Source organism: Bos taurus, chromosome 17, assembly GCF_002263795.3.
Source record: "Bos taurus isolate L1 Dominette 01449 registration number 42190680 breed Hereford chromosome 17, ARS-UCD2.0, whole genome shotgun sequence".
Classification (NCBI taxonomy): domain Eukaryota; kingdom Metazoa; phylum Chordata; class Mammalia; order Artiodactyla; family Bovidae; genus Bos; species Bos taurus.
The window spans coordinates 29,494,488-29,505,040 of record NC_037344.1 but is presented as its reverse complement, the minus strand read 5'-3'; the positions used below and the strand labels follow the sequence as shown (position 1 = coordinate 29,505,040).

The following is a 10,553-nucleotide window of genomic DNA, read 5'->3' as shown; positions in this document are numbered from 1 at the left end:
CAAGCTTACTAGCCAGGGCTACAAATAGAAGTTTAAGCCCTTGCTTTCAAAGTTCTAGGAAAGCCTCGTCTAGTCCCTCCCACCTTTCTCTATCCTGTCCTCTAATGTGAGACCCTCCTTTCATAAAAGCCACTTTAATCATGTCACTCAGTGTTGCTGAAAAGAAATTCTGTAGTATTTAGGCCTTCCAAATTTGGATCTTAATATAGTTTAAAAACTATTTCTTTTTAGAATAGACATTACATTCACACAGCTCAAAATTCACATCAGTATATGGACAAAAGTCTTTCTTCCCACTTGTTTCTCCCTGTTTCTCCATTTATTTCCTGAATACCTTTCCAGAGTATTTCCCAGAGGGTTTCTAAACGTGCTTTAAAAAAAATGAAAGACTATTTTTCCTAGAACAGTTTTAGGTTTACAATAAAATTGAGAGGAAGGTACAGAGATTTCCTGTATCCCCACACACATGAATGGCCTCCCTCACTGTCAACTTCACTCACCAGAATGGCACATTTGTTTCTCACCAAGGATGCTTGTAAAAAACAGTCTTCGTTAAAAAAAAATAAATCACATCATATAAATTATGATATGTTATATTGATACATCATAATTATCTAAAGTCCATAGTTTAGAGTTCACTCTTGGTGTTGTACATTCTATAGGTTTGAAGAAATGTATAATAATATGTATCCATCATTATAGTATCATATAGAGTATTTTCACTGCCTAAAGATCCTCTGTGCTCTACCTATTCATCCCTCCCACAACCCTGGAAACCACTGATCTTTTTCCTATCTCCATAATTTTTCTCTTTTCCAGAATGTTGTATAGTTGGACTCATGAAATATATAGCCTTCTCAGATTGGATTATTTCACTTAGTAATATGCATTTAAAGTTCCTTCTCAGGGCTTCTCTGGTGGCTCAGATAGTAAAGAATTTGCCTGCAATGTTTGAGACCCAGGTTTGATTCCTGGGTTGGGAAGATCCCCTGAAGAAGGGAATGGCTATCTACTCCAGGATTCTTGCCTGGGGAATTCCATGGACAGGGGAGCCTTCTGGACTACAGTCCATGGAGTCACAGAGTCAGACATGACTGAGCAACTAACACTTCCACTAAGAAGGTTCCTTCATGTCTTTTCATGGCTTGAAAGCTCACTTATTTTTTAGCACTGTATAATAATCCATCACTTCATGGGAAATAGATGGGGAAACAGTGGAAACAGTGTCAGACTTTATTTTTGGGGGCTCCAAAATCACTGCAGATGGTGACTGCAGCCATGAAATTAAAAGACGCTTACTCCTTGGAAGGAAAGTTATGACCAATGTAGATAGCATATTGAAAAGCAGAGACATTACTTTGCCAACAAAGGTCCGTCTAGTCAAGGCTATGGTTTTTCCTGTGGTCATGTATGGATGTGAGAGTTGGACTGTGAAGAAGGCTGAGCGCCGAAGAATTGATGCTTTTGAACTGTGGTGTTGGAGAAGACTCTTGAGAGTCCCTTGGACTGCAAGGAGATCCAACCAGTCCATTCTGAAGGAGATCAGCCCTGGGATTTCTTTGGAAGGAATGATGCTAAAGCTGAAACTCCAGTACTTTGGCCACCTCATGCAAAGAGTTGACTCATTGGAAAAAACTCTAATGCTGGGAGGGATAGGGGGCAGGAGGAGAAGGGCACAACAGAGGATGAGATGGCTGGATGGCATCACTGACTCGATGGACGTGAGTCTGGGTGAACTCTGGGAGTTGGTGATGGACAGGGAGGCCTGGTGTGCTGCGACTCATGGGGTTGCAAAGAGTCAGACATGACTGAGTGACTGAACTGAACTGAACATTCCATTAAGTATAGCACAGTTTATCTACTCACCTACTGGAAGATATCTTGGTTGCTTACAAGTTTTGGAAATTATGAATAAAACTCGTACAAACATCTGTGTGTAGGTTTTTGTGTGGACATAAGCTTTCAGCTTCTTTGGTTAAATACCAAAGAGGGGGACTACTAGATTATATAAAAAAAGCATGTTTAGTTTTGCAAGTAACTTTTGAACTGTCTTCCAAGGTAAGGTGGCTGTATCATTTTGCATTCCTACCACCAAGGAATGAATGTTCTTATTGCTCCAGATTCTCACATGCATTTGGTGTTGGCAGTGTTTTGTATTTGTGTCATTCTAATACCTTTAAGTATTTGTCTAGAAGGAGAAATTGCAGTTAGACTTATCTGACCACATTTGGTGAATCTTGTTTCTCTTGAGAGGAACGTCTATGGAATAATCAGATCTGTAATAAGATTAAGAACATTCTGGCACCCTGAGAAGCAGGATTACTACTCACAAAAGAGCAGTCTAATGAAGGTGTGGGAGGACGTGGGCCCCTTGGAGAACAGCTGTCTTCCTTCCCAGATGCCCCTTAGGTCTCCTCTAAAGGAATGAGTTCCAAAGAATTAATGCTTTTGAACTGTGGTGTTGGAGAAGACTCTTGAGAGTCCCTTGGACTGAAAGGAGATCAGTCCTGGGTGTTCATTGGAAGGACTGATGCTGAAACTGAAACTGCAATACTTTGGGCACATGATGTGAAGAACTGACTCATTGGAAAAGACGCTGTTGTTGGGAAAGATTGAAGGCAAAAGGAGAAGGGGACTACAGAAGGTGAGATGGTTGCATGGTATCACTGACTCAATGGACGTGAATTTGAGCAAGCTCTGGGAGTTGGTGATGGACAGGGAAGCCTGGCATGCTGCAGTCCATGGGGTTGCAGAGTCGGATATGACTGAGCGACTGAACTGAACTGACTGAAAGACTGGGTTAACAGAGGTTGCAAGAAACACCTGATGTTAGGATGCCTGTTGTTTACTCAGTTGGTAGCCTCCAGAGAGTCTGTGACTGGTCAGATAAGCCACTTTTGTGGGTAACATTCTTGTCCTGGAAACTGAAAACTGAAAAGCACTAAATAGAGTGAAAATTATCTGCCAGATATAACTCACCAGCTTGGAAGACCATATGGTTACATTATATGAAGATTACATTCCAATTCAAGGACTCCCCAAAATATCAATTTTGGGGAGATATTTTTAAAATTTATGTTTGCCTACTTCATTCTGTAAAGGAATTGAGGTAATTTACAAGAATTTTAACCTTATAATAAATGGAAATTTTAAAAAATAGAGTTTTAAAGCTTTGATAGCATCCAGATTTATAGATTAAAGTAGTTTATTGTTCTTACAATTGGGATGCAAATGTCTTTTTGAGCTGCTTAATAGCTAAGGTAAAAAGTGAAACATGATAGGTTAAAACATCACATTCAGTTAAAGCAATGGCAATTCAGTTTTTTAGGAGAAAGGAAACTTTTATTGTTTCTTAGGTCTGTAAGACATCTGTATGGGTTTTCATGTGTGGTCAAGTGCCACATGGACATCTTTAATGTTCCTCAATAAACATGATAGTGGATACGGTCAGTAGTGTCCTCTACCATTCCTCTATGTAAACCAAAGATATAACAGTATACATCATTCAAAAAGGTGATCTGAAGGAAGACAGTTCAGTTCACTTCAGTGGCTCAGTTGTGTCCAGCTCTTTGCAACCCCATGGACTGCAGCATAAGCCTGTCCATCACCAACTCCCGGAGTTTACTCAAACTCATCTCCATTGAGTCGGTGATGCCATCCAACTGTCTCATCCTCTGTCATCCCCTTCTCCTCCAGCCTTCAATCTTTCCCAACATCAGGGTCTTTTCAAATGAGTTAGTTCTTCACATCAGGTGGCCAAAGTATTGGAGTTTCAGCTTAAACATCAGTCCTTCCAATGAACATTCAGGAGTGATTTCCTTTAGGATGGACTGGTTGGATCTCCTTGCAGTCTAAGGGACTCTTAAGAGTCTTCTCCAACACCACAGTTCAAAAGCATCAATTCTTTGGCACTCAGTTTTCTTTATGGTTGAACTCTCACATCCATACATGACTACTATAAAAACCATAGCTTTGACTAGACGGACCTTTGTTGGCGAAGTAATGTCTCTGCTTTTTATTTTTTTTTTTAATTTTATTTTATTTTTAAACTTTACAATATTGTATTAGTTTTGTCCAACATCAAAATGAATCCGCCACAGGTATACCCGTGCTCCCCATCCTGAACCCTCCTCCCTCCTCCCTGTCTCTGCTTTTTAATATGCTATCTAGGTTGGCCATAGCTTTTCTTCCAAGGAGTAAGCATCTTTTAATTTCATGGCTGTAGTCACAATCTGCAGTGATTTTGGAGCCCCCCAAAATAAAGTCAGCCGCTGTTTCACCATCTATTTGCCATGAAGTAATGGGACCAGATGTTATGATCTTTGTTTTCTGAATGTTGAGTTTTAAGCCAACTTTTTCACTCTCCTCTTTCACTTTGATCAAGAGGCTCTTTAGTTCTTCACTTTCTGCCATAAGGGTGGTATCATCGGCATATCTGAGGTTATTGATATTTCTCCCGGCAATCTTGATTCCAGCTTGTGCTTCATCCAGCCCAGCATTTCTCATGATGTATTCTGCTTATAAGTTAAATAAGCAGGGTGACAATATACAGCCTTGATGTACTCCTTTTCCTATTTGGAACCAGTCTGTTGTTCCATGTCCAGTTCTAACTGTTGATTCCTGACCAGCATACAGATTTCCCAAGAGGCAGGTCAGGTGGCCTGGTATTCCCAACTCTTTCAGAATTTTCCACAGTTTGTTGTGATCCACACAGTCAAAGGTTTTGGCATAGTAAAGCAGAAATAGATGTTTTTCTGGAACTCTCTTGCTTTTTTGATGATCCAGCAGATGTTGGCAATTTGGTTCCTTTGCCTTTTCTAAAACCAGCTTGAACATCTGGAAGTTCATGGTTCACATATTATTAAATTCTCCTGGCTTGGAGAATTTTGAGCATTATTTTGCTAGCGTTATTTTGCATGCTATACATGGACATCATCAGATGCTCAACACTGAAATCAGATTGATTATATTTTTTGTAGCCAAAGATGGAGAAGCTGTATACAGTCAGCAAAAACAAGACTGGGAGCTGACTGTGGCTCAGATCATGAACTCCTTATTGCCAAATTCAGACTTAAATTGAAGAAAGTAGGGAAAACCACTAGACCATTCAGGTATGACCTAATCAAATCCCTCATGATTATACAGTGGTAGTGAGATATAGATTCAAGGGACTAGATCTGATAGAGTGCCTGGTGAACTATGGACAGAGGTTCGTGACCTTGTACGGGAGATAGAGCAAGACCATCCCCAAGAAAAAGAAATGCAATAAAGCAAAATGGCTGTCTGAGGAGGCTGTACAAATAGCTATGAAAAGAAAAGAAGCCAAAAGCAAAGGAGAAAAGGAAAGATATTCCCTGCAGAATTCCAAAGAATAGCAAGGAGAGATAAAAAAGCCTTCCTCAGTGATCAATGCAAAGAAATAGAGGAAAACAACAGAATGGGAAAGACTAGAGATCTCTTCAAGAAAATTAGAGATACCAAGGGAACATTTCATGCAAAGATGGGCTCAATAAAGGACAGAAATGGTATGGACCTAACAGAAGCAGAAGATATTAAGAAGAGGTTGGCAAGAATACATAGAAGAACTGTACAAAAAAGATCTTCACGACCCAGATAATCACGATGGTGTGATCAATCACCTAGAGCCAGACATCCTGGAACGTGAAGTCAAGTGGGCCTTAGGAAGCATTACTACGAACAAAGCTAGTGAAAGTGATAGAATTCCAGTTGAGCTATTTCAAATCCTGAAAGATGATGCTGTGAAAGTGCTGCACTCAATATGCCAGCAAATTTGGAAAACTCAGCAGTAGCCACAGGACTGGAAAAGGTCAGTTTTCATTCCAATCCCTAAGAAAGGCAATGCCAAAGAATGCTCAGACCGAAGGAAGACAGTGGATTTCATATGCAACTCTATGATAATCCAGGGAATAAAGTGAGCCATCTAGGGAAATGGCTTATGTTCTTCAAGATGTATACCTTGCATATTTCCTTCATCTGGACTTTTGGTAAAGGTTGAGCAGGAATTTGGTAGATACATTAAGATGAGGGGGATCTTTTCACTACAGTGACCATTTTAAATATCTTACAATTTTGTACATCAACTGTACCTCAATAAAGGGCTTCCCTGGTGGCTAGTGGTAGATAATATTCCTGCCAATGCAGGAGACATGGATATGATCCCTGGGTCAGAAAGATCCCCTGGAGAAAGAAACGGCAACCCACTCTAGTATTCTTGCCTGGGAAATCCCATGAACAGAAGAAACTGGTGGGCGACTGTCCATGGGGTTGCAAAAGGACTGAATACAATTTAACGACTGAACAACAAGTACCTCAATAAAGCCTGAATTTTTTTTAAAGTTGAACAGGAGAAAATTAAATACACAAAATCTTGCATAGCCTGACATTCAGATATTCTCTGTAGTTGTCTAAGACTTTCAGAATCAATCACAAATGGGAGGATGGCAACCTTTACAAAAACCTGAAGGCCTGGTGTCATGGGCATAATTTTGATTTCAACTTCCAGGACACTGAAGCTTAAAGACTTACCTTAAAGACTTAGTTGTTGTTTTAGTCACTAACTCATGTCCAATTTTTTTTTAAATTGAACTTGAAGATGTTTATTGGGTTCTATTTTTGGTGGAAAAAAGGTCACATATGTTATTTAGCGCAGCCTTGTGAAATACACAAAGTGATACTGGTTAGGAGCATTTTCTCCTCCTAGTCCATTTCTGAGGACTAAATCATGAACTGCTCCTCTGGAGGAATCCTTCCTGCAGTGGGTAGGCACCAAGTCTAACGTTCATTAATTTTCTCCTTTCAGTATAGGCAGCAACTCCCCATTTTCTTTCCGTTCCTTAACGATGTCCAGTCCTCTGACAAGCTCCCCCTTCACATTCAGCTGAGGGTACGTTAGCCAGTTGGAGTAAGCTTTTAATCCTTGCTGAACTTCTTCATCCTCCAGTATATCATATGTCTCATATTCAACCCCAGTACTATTTAATATTTCCAGAATCGCCTGCTGAAGCCACTCTCAGCTTCCTGTTTGTTTCCTTTCATAAACAGCATCAGAGAAGCTTCATTTGTCCTTACTTTGAGCCTTTCCTCTAACTTGGGGGCTTTGGGGCAAATCATATCTAGTTCTTTAGATGCTTCTAGCTCCTTAATTATATCAAGTCCTCCTATGAGCTCTCCAGAAACATAGAGCTGGGGATACGTGGGCCAATTGGAATAGGTTTTGAGGGCCTGGCGAACTTCATCTGAGAAGATGTGGAAACTGCTAAACTGAATATTATGTTTGTTAAGAATTTCCACCATCTACTTGCTGAAACCACAGCGTGGCTCCTGAGGTGTTCCTTTCATGAACAGGATGCAGGGGGCAGCGAGAAATAACTTCTTCAGGGGCTGGTTGAGGTCTTCCTTCAGGTGCTCACTACCACTGGGTGAGAAGGAGCCACCAGACGCATGTTGCTGAACTTTTTTGCTCAACTCTGGGGCCATGGGCACCATCTAATCAGTAGATCTTCTGAGAATTCTTGAAAAACAGGAAGGTGGGAACATAACTAATTTCATATTTTTCAGATACTTCAGGAACAGTTTCTGCTTCCAATTTCACGAATGAAACTTGTGGGTGCTCTTTGGCGAGCTCTGCCATCACGTCGTTCATCTGAGCACACTGAGGAGCTCATCGTGCCCAGAAATGGACCACAAGAAAGGACTTGGCTCTGAGGCGCAGCAGCTCCTCAAACTGCAGGGCTGAGCCAACCTCTACCACAGCTGCCACCACCTCAGCCACCCCTGCTGCCATGCTGCCCATCATGTCCAACTCTCTGCAACCCCATGGACTGTAAGCCCTATGGTGGAAACACTATGTATATGCCCCAAATCTATGAGATTCACTTTGTATTATGTTTGTTTGTTGTTTTGTGTGTGTGTGTGTGTGTTGGCCTCACCACTCAGCATGTAGGACCTTAATTCCCTTGACCAGGGATTGAACTTGTGCCCTCTGCATTGGAAGCACAGAATCTTAACCATTGGATTGCCAGGATCCCTTTAAAGTGTACTCTTTGTTGAATGTAGCGTTTTATGTAATAGCTTGAGTATATCAAATGCATTGTTCACATCTTAGATATAGGAATTGTATAGAACTTTATATGCCACTTTGAGAGAAGGCTACGGATGAGGAAATTTTAAATTAATTGAATTTAAATCAAACTCACTTTTCTGGAATTGACTACAATTATGGTTTCAACCACCAGAGTTGTATCAGTTATCTAGTGTTGCATAACAAATCATCCCACATGTTAATGGCTTAAAAAGCCATCATTCATTTTCTCACAGTTTCTATTGGTTGGCATTGGGCCAGACCTAGCTGGAGAGACTCGTCTGCCATTCTTGCCTGAGGTCACTCTCGGAACTGCAGTTATCTGGGGATTGCCTGAGACTAGACCATCCAACATGGCCTCATTAATAGGTCTGCTGCCTCAGATGGGACATTTGGGCCTTTCTCTCCACAGTCTTCTTCACAGAATGGTGGAAGCTTTCCAAAAAGATAAGAGCAGAAGCTGTGAGGCCTCTTGAAGTAAAGACCAGAAGTCACTTGGCCCTTCTACTACATTCTGTTGGTCAAAGCAAGTCACAGGACCCTTCCATATTCAGGGAGTGCAGAAATGGATTCCACCTCAGTGTGAATAGCTACAAAGAACTTGGGGCCACTTTACATCCATTATGAAGGGAAATGCAAGTTCAAAATAGAGATTTAATTGGTTACAGGTTTATAGGGAAAAAAGAAGTTCTATATATTATACTCTTGATTATATGGTTTGACTATGTAACTGCTCCATTTGGTCTCAAAGGGGCTGTGTTGAACAGAGTGTTCATGTTTTTGTGAGGTATGTTTTGACAGGATTGAGAGCTTGCAGAAAGGGTGTCTTCCTGACTCTTTGCGGTGAGTTATTTCTTGGCTGCCTCAGCTCTTGGTAGATGCCCAAGAAACCCATCTTTAGAGCCCCATAAGCTTAGGCCCTGTTTTGAGGGGATATGCAAAGAGTATGGGGCTTCCCTGGTGGCTCAGTCTGTAAAGAATCAGTCTACATGCAGGATGATCCCAGAATCAGGAATATCCCCTGGAGAAGGAAATGGCAACCCACTTCAGTATTCTTGACTGGGAAATCCCATGGATAGAGGAGCCTGGCGGGCTACAGTCCTTAGGGTCACAAAGAGTCTCGGATACAACTTAACAACTAAACCACCACCACCACATAAACAGTATGACTTTTGAATAGCCTAGGGTCATAATTTATTTAAGTTCTAAAAGGGTAAAACTTTTGTAAAATTATCTTTTCTTTATGTGAAGTTCACAGTATATGATTTGTTTTAGCAAGGTAAGGCCTGGCTGAAGGTAAATGCAATGGAAGTCCTGGTGACTGCCAAGTTAATGTACAGGCACAAAGCCAGCGCAGAGGGAAATGTTAAACACTCTTATTTCAAATACCACATCCAAAATGACATAGGGCAGGGCAGAATTGGAGTTTGGAATATCCTCTGAAGAATCAGTGTAGAAGAGCTTGTAGTTTATACCAGGAAACTTTCCTGTGATCTCCTCACAAAAATAAAATTTTCTGCCCCTAGGAATGAAGGCAGGGGAATAATTCTTTATTTGAAAAATGCTATGTTGGCCCTTTTCCTCTCTTTGCGTTGCCTTTCCTTCTGCCCCAACACATCAGATCAGTCCTATCTCCCCCAGGATTCTCTGGGAACTCACATCTGGTGTATAAAAAGGATTTGGATCCTGTATTTCTGCCAAGTTAGACAAACGTGAGCACAGCAAGGTGTGGGAGGCAAAGGAAGCGATTGTTTTCTACCGCACCATTTTAACTTTCCTTCCGACTTTCAGCTCTCACATTCACAGTGCCATTTGTAAAAGTGAAAATTCAGTGTCTTTGCTGGGCCCACTTGAGTGTTCCACCCTTTTCCTTTGCTAGCTATATTTGTATGAAGAGACACACCATTCATTTATTTAGCCTTGGTATCCACTTGAAAACTCTCACCAGGACTCAGACTTCTGTTCTTCTTTCTTCTAAGGCACTGTATACGTTTTTCGTCCTCTGAGCACCCTGGCAAGTGTGCTGACAGTGATGTTATTCTCTCAAGAGTGCAAACAATGTTTTCTGCCTGTCCATGGCTTCACACTCTGTCTCTCACTGAGGCCTGGTCAGGCAAGCTGTGGGTATACTTCTTGAGAAGGCTGATTGTTGTGAAAAACCTTTGCCACATAAACAGAAGTAAGGATTGGATCTTTCAGATACGATTGTCAGCAACTTTTCTCTTATAACCTCTAGAACACCATTGCATCAGTTCAGACTTGTAACTGGGAAGAAATATTAATTCAAAGACTTAATCGGCTAAGAATGAGGAGTACTTTGCAGCTTGGTGGATGGCAAAAGAACAGAATGCCCCAGGAGCATCTGCCTTGTTTCCCAATATTTAGAAGATTCACAGACTGACTAGTCTGACTCAGACTCATAAAGGTGAGTTTTCCCAGAGGAAGCTAGAGT

General features: G+C 41.1%; 1 pseudogene; it reads right to left on the bottom strand.

Annotated features, from left to right (window-relative positions):
* Window positions 1-6,490: 6,490 nt before the first annotated feature.
* On the bottom strand, window positions 6,491-7,813 carry LOC781255 (glutaredoxin-3-like; annotated as a pseudogene).
* Between the last annotated feature and the right edge of the window lie 2,740 nt (window positions 7,814-10,553).